Source organism: Octopus sinensis, linkage group LG3 (assembly GCF_006345805.1).
Source record: "Octopus sinensis linkage group LG3, ASM634580v1, whole genome shotgun sequence".
NCBI classification, from domain to species: Eukaryota; Metazoa; Mollusca; class Cephalopoda; order Octopoda; family Octopodidae; genus Octopus; species Octopus sinensis.
In genome coordinates this window covers 122,880,517-122,894,045 of record NC_042999.1, presented here as the reverse complement: position 1 = coordinate 122,894,045, position 13,529 = coordinate 122,880,517, and the positions used below count along the sequence as shown (strand labels likewise).

General features: G+C 33.5%; 1 non-coding gene across 1 annotated transcript; it reads right to left on the bottom strand.

Annotated features, from left to right (window-relative positions):
• Nucleotides 1–13,156: 13,156 nt before the first annotated feature.
• On the bottom strand, nucleotides 13,157–13,267 carry LOC115210023. The gene has a single exon (XR_003881384.1). It is a non-coding gene; the product is annotated as a U6 spliceosomal RNA (small nuclear RNA).
• Nucleotides 13,268–13,529: the final 262 nt, after the last annotated feature.

The following is a 13,529-nucleotide window of genomic DNA, read 5'->3' as shown; positions in this document are numbered from 1 at the left end:
ACTGTTTGACAGACAATGTGAACATTTATTTAATTTCCCATTATAAGGCATATGTGTGTGTGTGTGTGTGAGTGAGTGTGTGTGTGAGTGTGTGTGTGTGAGTGTATGTGTGTGTGTGTGTGTAATGTACTGTTCCATCACTGGTGGAATCAATAAAAAAGTATTTCATTTTGAGAGACATAAATATCACTTAATACACACAGGATTTAAATTTGAGTGGCAATTAGTTTCGTACCTCTGAAAATATGATGGTTGGATGAGCTTCTATTACATGCTATGTATTTCCAAGCAATCATTCAGACTCAGAGAACAACATGACTGTTCTTTGAGTAAAAGTGAGAAGGAGAATAAGAAAGGATGAGAGGAAAAAGGTAAAAAGCAAAAAAGTAGAATGAGAGAAAAGAAAAAAAGAAGTAGGGGGTAAAGGAATTAAAACTTGCAGTCTTTTGACCTGTTAGAATTGGAAGTTAAATGGTTGATGTAATTAATTTAACAGGGAAAAGTTAATGACTGTGCGATTGCATGCCCAATCTGGTGAGGATGATGTTTACCTACTGAATTCTAGATCTGAAATTTTCTTTAAATGTAAGCACCTATTATTGAACTAGAAAACATCAAATTAAACATGCGGTCCTCCCCAAATTAAGCATGCAGTCTCAAACTTTACCCATTGAATTACTTACACCAACCATGTTAATTCCAATTCTAATTGGCAGAAGGGATACAACTCTTAATTCATTTATCGCCTTATTTCTCATTCTTTCTCACTTTTTCTCAAAGAGCATCCAGGTTGCATTTTGAGTCAACATGGCTGCTTGGAAATATATGACATGCTATACTGGCAGGATTTGGTTCCTTGCCATACCTCTAGAAAGAGTCAGAAGTGGTTGCTGGATTTCTATGTCTTCACCAGCCCCAATTCCTGGCCTCCTAATTCTCCTGATTGCAATCTCATGAATTACTATATGTGGAGCATGATTGAGAAAGATGTCCTGTTTTTCATTTTTTTTTCTCTTGTTGTTTATGTATTTCATGTTTACACTGTTGGTGATGTCCTGTATCCATATATGCATATATATGAATGGAATTTTGTCAGTGAACAGGTCACAGTTTCAAAGCGACAAAAATATTTTGATAAATTAAATTTAAATGTTGAAGTGAATCTAACGGATTTTGTGTGTTTCTTAAATGGCATATAAACACCTTCCACACTGCAACTGTTTTCGTTCCAGCACATGATCACAGATCAGGTCACTTACTATGCTAGTACATCTCTGTAATATATCATTATTATTATTATATGTATGTATGAATGCATGTGTGTGTGTGTGTGATGTATTTATGTATGTACAACATAGCTAACCTAATTTTTTTCTGATTATTGCATTTAATTCTGCTGTAGTTATTTCTAATGTTAAAAACAGTGAAAATGATCAAACCCACAATTTCATGTTTTTAAATGTCTTGGAAGTACTCCTTCATAATTATAATTACCAATTAATCTTATTTTCCAGCACCAGTCCATTTTTTCTCTTTCCTGTTTCTTTTAATATTTTCATTAGAAAATTTTAAATAACCAATTAATTACTACCCCTGTGTCACAGGTTATACCCTTGCTGATGAATTCTAATGAGTTATTACCCTTGCTTGCTCAGCCAAAGAAAAGTATTAATTAAACCTTAGTTTTTCTTAAATATCACATTTAACTCTACCATGGTTAATACTGAAGTTGAAATCATTGGAAATAATCAAACCAGCCATCTTTTATTTCTTTTAAACTAAAATATGTGGGGAGCACTTTTATAATTAAACATATATTATGTATGTATGTATGTTTGTATATATGAATGTGTGTGTGTGCGTGCGAGTGTATGCATGTGTGTGTGTGTATATATATATATATATATATATAAAATATATAGGATAGCGTGTTTTTTTTAGAAATTTCACTACCAGTGGCCTAGCATGTATAAAAAGTCAATAGACAGCATATTCTCAATACAAAATAGTGTACATTTAAACACAAGAGAAGTAGCCTTTAACAGGCAACTTTATATGCTAGAAGAAGCAATCAAAATGAGCAAAATCACATTTAAGAGCAATTTCGAAGGGAATGAAAAATAAAAAACTTTTACTTTGTTATGTTTTACCTGTTAACTGAAACAAGTAAAAGAATAAAAGAATATATTTATATATAAATATCTTTTATCTTTAATTGTTTTATAGTCTCATGACTGTGGCCATGCTTAGGCACACATTTATATATATATATATATATACACAACAGGCTTCTTTCAGTTTCCCCCCACCAAACCCACTAAGAAGGCTTTGGTCAGCCTGAGGCTACAGCAGAAGACGCTTGCCTAAGGTATCACACAGTGTGTCTGACCCCAGAACGATGTGATTGAGAAATAAGCTTCTTACTACACAGTCATGCCTGTGCCTACATATATATATATATATATATATATATACACACACACACATATATAAGCAAGGCCATATGGTTAAGAAACTCACTTTCCAATACCATGATTTTGGGTTCAGTCCCACTGTATGATACCTTGAGAAAATGCCTTCAACTATAGCCCTAGTTTGCCCAAAGCCTTATGGATGGTTTTGGTAGGCAAAAACTGAAAGATTTCTATTGTGTGTGTGTTTGTGTGTGTGTGGTGTGTGTGTGTGTGTGTGTGTGTGTGTGTGTGTGTGTGTGTGTGTGTATATATGCATGTGTTTGTTATGTCTATTGTGTATGGCTAGATTTCCTTTATCCTCTCTTGTTTAGGCCTTGTTATTGGTCTGATGCATAAAAATGTCTAGTATGTGCATTTCATTGGGATCCTCTCAGCAATAGCTTAAATTTTACAACTGCCAGAAACCACTCCTCTCTAGTGTATTCAGCGTAAAATGAATAAAATTATTCTCAGAAAGAATAATTTCTTTTACTGAATAATTCTTTTTACTGTGCCACTTTGGTATGCAATCTATGTGTCATGAAGCTGCTTTGGTATGTGATTTACATTTTATATTGTGATCTACAACAAGAAAAGTTATCTCTGGTACATCAACAACATACTTCAGTCCAGCATAGCCAACCTGTGCTCCCTTCTGTGATTTTACCTGTTTATTGGTATCCATTTTTACATTATACTGATTTGAATAACAGAGTAATTTTCAAGCTTTCTCTATGCAAAATTTTAGAATTAATTTTTTATTTTGTTCAAGATATTTTATATGATTCGCCCATAAAATTAGTAAACTAGTTTCAAATCTGCTTCATTTTAATTTTTTTAAATATATGTATAAAAATCTATGAATGTTTTACTTAATCCATAATAAATATATGAAACATGTAGATCACATACTAAAGTAGAATTTAACTCTTGTGGATCATGTTGGCTACGTAGATCGCATACCAAAGTAGCACCCTTTAACTTTTGTATCTTCTGACACAAGATCACCTCCTCCAATGCCACCTTCCCTCTCAAAGGTTCTTTGTCTTGCAAATTTCTTGGTGACTCAACCAGTGCTGATGCTATATAAAAAGCACTCAGTCAACTCTGTGGGGGAACTGGCATTTGGAAGGGCATCCAACTGCAAAAACTCATGCCAAAACTGACCTCACCTGTGCTGGTGCCATGTACAAAGCACTTAGTCCACTCTTCAGGGTGGTTGGTGTTAGGAAGGGCATTCAGCCATAAAAACCATGCCATAACAGACACAGAAGTCTAGTGCAGTCTTCTGCCTGGCCAGCTCCTGTCAAACCATCCAATCCGAGGATGATGATGATGATGATGATGATGATGATGATGATGATGATGATGATGATGATGATGATGAGTCCAGTGGTGTATTTTATATGTCATACTTATTAAACAGAACTGGTTGCTAGCTATGAGCTCAGTCCTTCAGCACACTCACCATTCTCTTGAAAGATAATTATAATGTTTACTTGTAGACTGCTGTTATACCTTTTATGATACTAGTTTCAGAGCTGCAATTAAACTTTATGTTCTCACTCTCTCATTCTCTCTCTCTCTCTCTCTCTCTCTCTCTCTCTCTCTCTCTCTCTTCTCTCTCTCTTTCTCTCACACACATGCTATTTTCCCCATCTCTCTTTCTCTCAACTTATTTCTTTAACATTCACCTAAGATTCATGAGTAATTCAGAGCTGAGCAGTATATTTCAGACATTATTTCACTAAAACGTTGACATTACTAAAATATTGTCTCTCATATAATTTTTGAAGCAAAGTAAAAACTTAATAAAAAAAACACCCTTTCCATCTTTGTTTTTCAGCTAATCTCCATTATATGTCATAAATAAAACTGGTTTGTCCATACTAGAATGAACTGTTAGATGAGTTTTCAGCTCTTTATGTAACCTAGTCCTCCATCAGCTCTCAATGTTTGTACTGATTTTGTGGGTGCATTTGTTAGTGCTTACACTATTTTGTATGAAGTTTGGCTGAAGTGCTACCAATCTGATGTCTTTTCATGCATCAACATCTACAACTTGCAGAAACACTGGCATCTCTCAAACCAATAAAGGAATCTCAATGTTTTTGTTTGAGCTACAAGAACCAGCAGTTAAATTGCCTTCAAACAGCATTCTAGTAATGTAAAAAAGGGAATGGCAATTGATAATGTTGTCCTAAATGCAATATGTCTGAGGAAAAAATGGAATGGTTACAGCTGGTATCATAGGTCAGCTTCATCAGCTGTGTGACACCAACACTTGTGTAAAATTCAAGCCCACAGTATTCACTTCAGGTCAACTCAAGCTTCTGCATACAGGAAAAAAAAATAATTATGTAGGTGTATTTATTGTGAATACCTAAAATAGAAGTGTTTTTTTTCCTGTTTTTGAAGTCAAGATCTTCCACCATATTGCAGTATCAGATTCTATGAACAATTAAAACATGGTACAATATTTAGTATAGAAGACTCATTGAATGTTCTGCCAGATATTAGCATTGCAAGTGAAATTGAATTATATCAGGTCTTTTCTCTTCACATTTGATGACTATGTTTGAGCACTTTAATAGCATGAAACATAATGCCAAACTACGTCATTTGAAAGTAAATACTTAGCTCTGAGGTACCTTTGAGAGTACTTAATATTTTCTCTACTGTAAATTTGCCAAAAATTTCAACTTATATTTTTATTGAAAACTACATGTTTTATTTATTATTTTGAAATTTATTATGGAAAATATGCAGCACAATGAATATATTTAGTGATGTTATATCTATCTTTTATTATTGCATTTCAAACTTCTGCTGTAAAAAGATAAGTTGGTTAGCATATCAGTATGACAAGCCTTAGTAAATTTCATCACTTATTTTTTCATTTTCAACTTGTGTTTTTTTGGGGGGGATAAAAATGTTTTTCTCATTCATAATGAGAAAAACATTCATGGGTATAATTATTCCAAATTATTTGCAATTCCAGTGAACTAAGTATAAATATGATAAATTGCTTAACTAAGTATACATGACTGTTACAGTAGTTTTCCCATAAAGATATATATTCCTAAGGAGAGCATAGAATAAATCAAACTTGAAGTACCTAGATAATTCAGTTTAAGCTGGGAGATTACTGTTAGCCTAAGATCTGTTAAGCTTGTTATTTTACACCAAGAATATAGAAATTAATGAAAAGGAATTTTTAAACTGGCATTTATCCTCTACATTGCATGTATTCAGATATCAGAGAGTTAAAAGTTCTACACAAATAAGTAACAATCAAGACAATATAGTCATATGAATATTTATTTCAACAAATAATGTAAATGCCTAAATTTGAAGAATTATTTAAGTCATGTTCACAGAGACAAACAGGAGAAATGCCAAAGAATTTTGTGTATACCTGTGTTTTAGTAGATTGTTTTATACACAAATGCTTGATTGTAGCTTTACTTTAAAATCAGAAAGATTTAAGAAATGAAGTGGATATGAAAATATTCCATTGATTAAAAATTCCAAACATAAACAAGGCATTACTTTAAGCAGTTAGAAGTATCAAGTAATTAATTATTTGATTAATCTATTTAGATTATACCATTGGTTAAACCACATAACTAGTCTTCTATTCAAAGCATTAAGTATTTTCAAAATGTTTTACATTGTGAAGACTCGGATTAGTTAGAATGTTACTTTTCTGGTGGACAAAAAGAAGAGAGAATAATATTGAGAGATGAAAATGAATTGGATTTATACAGTTGAAAATAAATGCTTCATTATTAAATTACTTCAGAGGCAGGATATTGGGTTTTACAGTTGTTAATGAATGAAAGCTAACAAATGAACTTAATAGTTTCTCTTGATATAACTAAGAACACTGGAAAATATATAGGTTTTCCCTAAATAGTTATGTTAGCCTTTATAACATCCATCATATGAGAAAGAAAAAAGAAATTCTTTTGCTGAATTAACCCAAGACCTACATGAGCTGGAAATATTAGGTTGTCAAGAAAGTTCTTGCAGAATTTTAAATTTTGGTTTTAAATGATGTGTTTTCAAATTAATTTTTATTAAATTACTTTGACTTTATATATCATTTTAAAGCCCGTTTTTCGTTCTATCTAATTGTGTTACTATTTTTCTTTTTGAATAATTAGGCCATTTTTTCCACAATGTTGAATACAACATGGACAAAAAGCAAATTCGCACAATTTTCTTATTCCAGTTCAAGCTAGGGCAAAAAGCTGCTGAAACTGTTCACAATATCAACGATGCATTTAGCCCAGGAACCAGTAATGAACGTACAGTACAATGGTAGCTCAAGAAATTTTGTAGAGGTGACAAGAGTCTTGAAGATGATAAGCGTAGTGGTTGGCCATCGGATGTTGACAACAATCAACTAAGAGCCTTAGTCAAAGCCAATCCACGCACAACAGTTCAAGATCTTGCTTCTGAATTAGACGTAACATATTTGACAATTTCCAACCACTTGAAATAAATTGGAAAAATAAAAATACTTGAGAAAAGAGTGCTGCATAAATTGAACAGCAACCAAAAAGAATGCTGTTTTGAAGTGTCCTCTTCCCTTCTTTTACACAACAAGAATGACCTGTTTCTTGACTGGCTTGTGACTTGTGATGAAAAGTAGATTTTTTACGACAAACGGCAACACTCAGCTCAGTGGTTGGACACTGACGAAGCTCCACAGCACTTCCTGAAGGCAAAGTTGCACCATAAGAAGGTCATGGTGACTGTTTGGTGTTATGCGGCTGGTCTCATCCATCACAACTTTTGGGATCCATGTGAAACCATTATGGCAGAGAAGTACTGTCAGCAAATGGATGAAATGCATAGGAAACTCTGACAACAACAGCCAGCATTGGTCAATAGAAAAGGACCAATTCTTCTCCACGACAACACTCAGCTGCATGTCTCACAACTAACCCTGCAGAAGTTGAATGAATTGGGCAACAAAACCCTGCCTCATCTGCCATACTCACCAGACCTCTCACCTACTGACTACCACTTTTTCAAGCATCTCGACAACTTCCTGTGTGAGAAATGCTTCAAAAACCAAGACAATGCCAAACACACCTTCAATGACTTCATTACCACTAAAACGCAGGATTTTATGCTATTGGCATAAATAAACTTGTTTTGCGTTGGCAAAAGTGTGTTGATTCTGATGGTGTTTATTTCAATTAATAAAGTGTTGTTTGAGCCGAGATATGGGCATCTGAATTTAAAGGTTAAAAACCACAAGGACTTTCTTGACAACCTAATATAAGGAAATGGACTTGAATCAAAAGAATCTAGATTTTAATATGAACAGCATTATGACATAAATTAACGATCAGGGTTCCTAAATTTTAAAAGTATTATGAAAGTGACCATTCTCTGAGATTAAACAAATGCAGAGAGTTTCATTAATCTCTGTCTCATCTATACTATATGAGATAGACATACATTTGAAAAGTTTTAGTTCTAACCATAGACATTTGGACACCATTGTGATAAATTTATGCAAAATTAAAAAATATACAGACCCTTCCAACCCAAGGCAAAAAAGAAGAAAAGCACTTACACAAAAGCTGACGAATATGGTGAAGGTTGTTTGATTTTGAACCATGCTGCTATATATGAGTACAGTGCAACTATCACAAATACAACAGGTCCATTGTTCATTGCCTACATGGCATTTCTCCAGCAAAAGAGAATGTGAGAAATGCTAATGCTTCAATATTTATTATAGATATTAGAAATTTTCTAGTAGTAAATGAGAACAAGCGAAATTTCTTCAAATTAACACTGAGAAGGTATGTTTTAAAAGTATTGGTCATTCATTATTCAACTAAGAAATTGATTTAGTCCACTATTTGCTATTAGCATCTTAATTGTTAATGGTACTGTTAAGGAGGAAGTAATATATTTTTGGTTACAGCAAAATCTAATGCATACAGTAGACAGCTGGGCAATTTACTTATTGTAAGCAGAAAATACTTCTAAAAAAAAAAGGACATTGTCAGAAATATGTTGACAAATATACTTATATATGTATATATAGATATATACTTTTACACTGACATACACACACATACACACACACATGTATCTATGTATCATCATCATCATCATCATCATTTAGCGTCCGTTTTCCATGCTAGCATGGGTTGGACGGTTCTACTGGGGTCTGTGAAGCCAGAAGGCTTCATCAGGCCCAGTCAAATCTGGCAGTGTTTCTACGGCTGGATGCCCTTCCTAACGCCAACCACTCCGTGAGTGTAGTGGGTGCTTTTTACGTGCCACCCGCACTGGTGCCAGACAGAGCTGGCAAACGGCCACGAACGGATGGTGCTTTTTATGTGCCACCGGCACGAGGGCCAGGCGAGGCTGGCAACGGACACGAAACGGGGCGGTGCTGGCAACGGTCGCGAAACGGAAAGTTCTCTTACATGCCACCGGCACTGGTAACACATCTGCAATTTCCATTGATACACATACACATATACTTTGTAGCAAAAATAGAATCACTTGAAAAATATGTGAAAGCTAATGAAAGCAAATTTAATCAATCAATCTATCTGTCTATCTGCCTGTCTAGCTAGCTAGCAAAACACACACACACATACTCTTTCTCTCTCTCTCTCTCTCTCTCTCTCTCTCACACACACGCACACACTCTCTCTCTCTCTCACACACACACAAACACACACACACACACACATCTATGCTTTTATAGTTTTCCCAGCTAAAATCTTACTGTCATTTTTGACAAGAAAGATGATTTTGACTCAATGCAGCAGGCTAAAAATTTGTATGGTTAGACTTAAAATCTAAGGAAAAATAACAAACGCTATTAACAAGACTATAATTTGTTAAGCTATCAAACCCCATCTTTAGAGTGTGTATAGTGTGCACTAAGCCTCCACAATAACAATATCAGAATAATGGAAAAATCCAAGCTAATGGTATTTTTGAAAATTGTTATTAAGATATTCATGTAATTCTCTAGTGATATAAATTTATAATGTTTGATAATTTTGTTTTTGTGTTTATGCTATTTCAAAAGTGCTGTTTTTTAATGTTTTGTTTGTGTTTTGCTAAAATTTCTTTTTTCACATTCATCAGTTAATAAAGTAGTGTTCATCATATCGTATCTCTATTTCTTATTTACTGTACCCCATTTTATTTATGTCATAATAATTAAATTTTTTTTTTTTGAGAGACAATGGAAAATTTACAAAGATGGCATCTCAAATCCTAAGGAGGTGGTTATTTGAAAAGTTTATTGTATTTATAGTATATATAGTTACACTATGTTTATTTTGTTTGGATCTTTATCATCATCAAGTGACTTATTCTAAAATATTTCTGATTGGATTCAAACAAAGCACCTTTAACTTTTGTCTGAAATTCCAAGATAAGAAATTCTTACACTCTGACTTATTTGGAGTAGTAACCTAATCTTAGTTACTATAGCTACATGTTTTGACCATTTTTACCTTCTGCCATCTTTAGGTAACACTCTTATTTGGTAACATTTCTAGAATTTTGAACTAAATCCAATTAATCACATTCAAGGGTTAAATTATTCTCACGTTCAGAATATTCTTGTATTAGTTTTTATCATATTTGTGATGCTATTTGCTCTTTATCATTGAATTAAAGTATATAAATAAATTTACTGATTCAAGAATTGAACTCATACCCTCTAGGTAAACTGCAATTCTTACCTTGAGAGTATACATACATGTTAAACAAAGGAGCAAGTAGCATCACAAATAGGAGAATAAGTAATGAGAACAGTCTGTTTAAAAGGTCTAGCTCCTCTACTTCAGCCCTTCTTGCATAGTTTATCCCCTCACCTCCTAGGATAAAACTGCCTCTCTTGGGGTTATAGTCTTTCAAACTACATGGTAACAACACTTGCATTGGTGGCATGAAAACAAAGCACCCAGCACATACAAGTGGCTGGTGTTGGGAAGGGCATCCAACCATAGAAACCATGCCAAAGTAGACAATGGAATATAATTAGTCCTTGGGCCTATTGGATCCTGCCAAACTACCCAACTCATACCAACATTGAACATGAGTATCAAATGAAGGTGATGATGTTGATGATGATGATGATGATAATGATGATGATGATGATGATGATTTTACTGAATATAAAATGTAACTGTAATGTAATTGTATTGAATAAAATAACTATATCCTTCTCGCACCAAAACTGATGGAAATTAGAGCTACATTTTCAATAAATTATTTCTTGATTAATAAGAAGAATTATTCTCTTTCTCAAAAGAAATTCTTCGGTAGAATATTTAAATAGTACCCAAATGTAATATGTTACTTGGTAAACATAGAAAAGGAATTGTAATTAAAGAATAAGTATGAATCAAAAATAATCTTGGATGATAAAAAAAAAAAAATTACAGAATTCTTCTCAAAACAACTGAATACATCTGCAGCACAATACTATGCTTAAAATGAATTACAGCAAGCAGTATCTCAGAATGACAAAATCTATCTTTGGGTAAACAGAGTCCTAAACTTCAAATCCCAATCGTTGTCGTCGTCGCCGCCGCCACCACCACCACCACCACCTCCTCCTCCTTCTCCCTCATTTAATGTCCATTTTCTATGCAGGCATAAGAAGGATGGTTTGACAAGAGTTGGCCAGCTGGGGAGCTGTCCAGACTCCAGTTGTTTGTTTCAGCATGGTTCTATGGCTGGATGCACTTCCTGATGCAAACCACTTTACAGACTTTGTTGGAAGCTTACACAAGTGCATATTATGTGGCACCAGCATAAGTGCACTTAATGCAGAACTGGCAAGAGTGCATCTTATGTGGCACTAACATGAATGCAATCTTGCGGACATTGGCACCTGCAAAAGACATGCCTGTATGTATGGGCGACCATGATTTTATTTAGCCTAATATGTTTTCTCAAATATAGCAAATCACCACAACTCCCAGTCCTATGTCATCTCCTCATCAAATTTGTATATTAGTTAAGATTAATGGCTTCTGTTTTCATTAGAAGTAACATAGTTCCCGTTATTTTATCTCATTACTTTTTCCACTGTTCTGTTTATAATGTGAAAACAAAACTTTAGTTGAACGTGAAAATATAAGATAATACCTATTTTTATGTAAATATTTTATCTTATTTTGTACATTTAGTATGTCTTTGGCTTATAGTTTGGTCTAGTCATGAGCAATAGGAATAATATACCATCCTTGAGATTAGTGAAACAAATTGCAACAAAAAATATAAGCATGAAAAAACAGGGGCATAGAAACCAATGCTTGATTTCTATGATAGCACAAGAACTGTCAAAGTTGAAATAAAATAATCCCAAGTTAGATTATTTCTTCATCAACTCTATACATGCATGGAAATAATTATTGGAAACCTTGTAACTTAATTTGATGTCTTCTAGATGATCAATTTCAGTAGTTATCTAAAAATCTTTAAAGTGCATATTGATAAGTGCAATTGCTCACCTTGAACTGTTGAACCAGCTTTCAACATGTGTAACATGTAAAAATATAAGCATGTGATTGATATTGACTGGCTCCTATAACATTTCATTCACTAAAACTAGCTCACTATTTTGATCTTTTAAACTTAGGGTAAATCAGTGTTTTTTTTTTGAAGCCTTTTAAGGGAAGAGCAGCACAGAATATTGCAGTCTCAAAAATCAATGTTCATCACAGATATTAAAAGCTGGAAATCTCCTCTAATTAAAATTTGCTTCCATGAAAAACACTACATGAAGTATATATGTTCATTAGTTGTTATCAACATAGTGTGACATATACAATGTATCTCATATCTGAAATAATTGGAAACATAAAGAAATATATTACAGACCCTGCAGTAATTTCATACTATCACAAGTGAATATAAATGAACAAGTAATATAACACTAAAAGGCTATTAACATAAATATTTGCTTTCAAATTACAAACTCTGTAAACTCCAGAGAGGCTACATTTTAAAAACACCATCTCAATGATAATGGTTATTTCAGATTTTCATGTTAAAGAATACAATGGTGTCATATTGTCAAATTAATAGGATGTTGACATACTGACAGAAGTGTTATTGCTAGTGAAGTGTCTTGGATCAAGACACAGTACAATGATGTGGTAAAGTTCAATTCTATAAGATACAGCAACATTGTATAACAGGAAAATGCATTGTTAATCCTTTTGATGTCATTAGAACTTCAAGAGATTGATACACTCTATAAAGGCAATGATCTTAAGTGATTCTCCAGTGACTCCATCAGTAGTGGTACTGATATAATTCTTACAAAGGGTTCAAATGGACAATTTAAACAAAGAAGTGTTTCTGAGGACATTTACAGCATCAATTAAAATTTAACAAGATTGAGAAATTCAATGAAATAACATACTTGTTCATCTCAAACTTCAGAAACCAACAAACAAACAAACTAATACCCCTTCTTTTTATTGATTCAAAATATTATTTTCAAAACCAGACAAAATATATTCTCAATATCTATTTCTTTACTACCCACAAGGGGCTAAACAGAGAGGACAAACGGATTAAGTTGATTATATCAACCCCAGTGCGTAACTGGTACTTAATTTATCGACCCTGAAAGGATGAAAGGCAAAGTTGACCTTAGCGGAATTTGAACTCAGAACGTTTATAAAAAAATGGAACACTTCACGAATTTGCATGTCATCCTTGCACAGGAGCTATGCTAATCTTCTCTGTATCATTCCAATTTTAGAATATGTACCGTTGTGATCCAGTTGTACAGCATTATGAAACTATTTCTAAAATGACTAACAATGCAGCAGCTATGCCTTCAAATGATTCATAATATCCATCCTCTTCCTCCTCCTCCTCCTTATAATCATCAATTCTATGACAACTTCATTTTGGCATCTAAGTATAAAAGGGAATTTATAACTGATCTTTAGAATATTTTCTAACAAAGTGTAGGGTTGTATTATCAGGTAGCAATATTCCTAATCAGAGAAATTGATGTGTATACAAGCAAACAAAATAACAGATTTG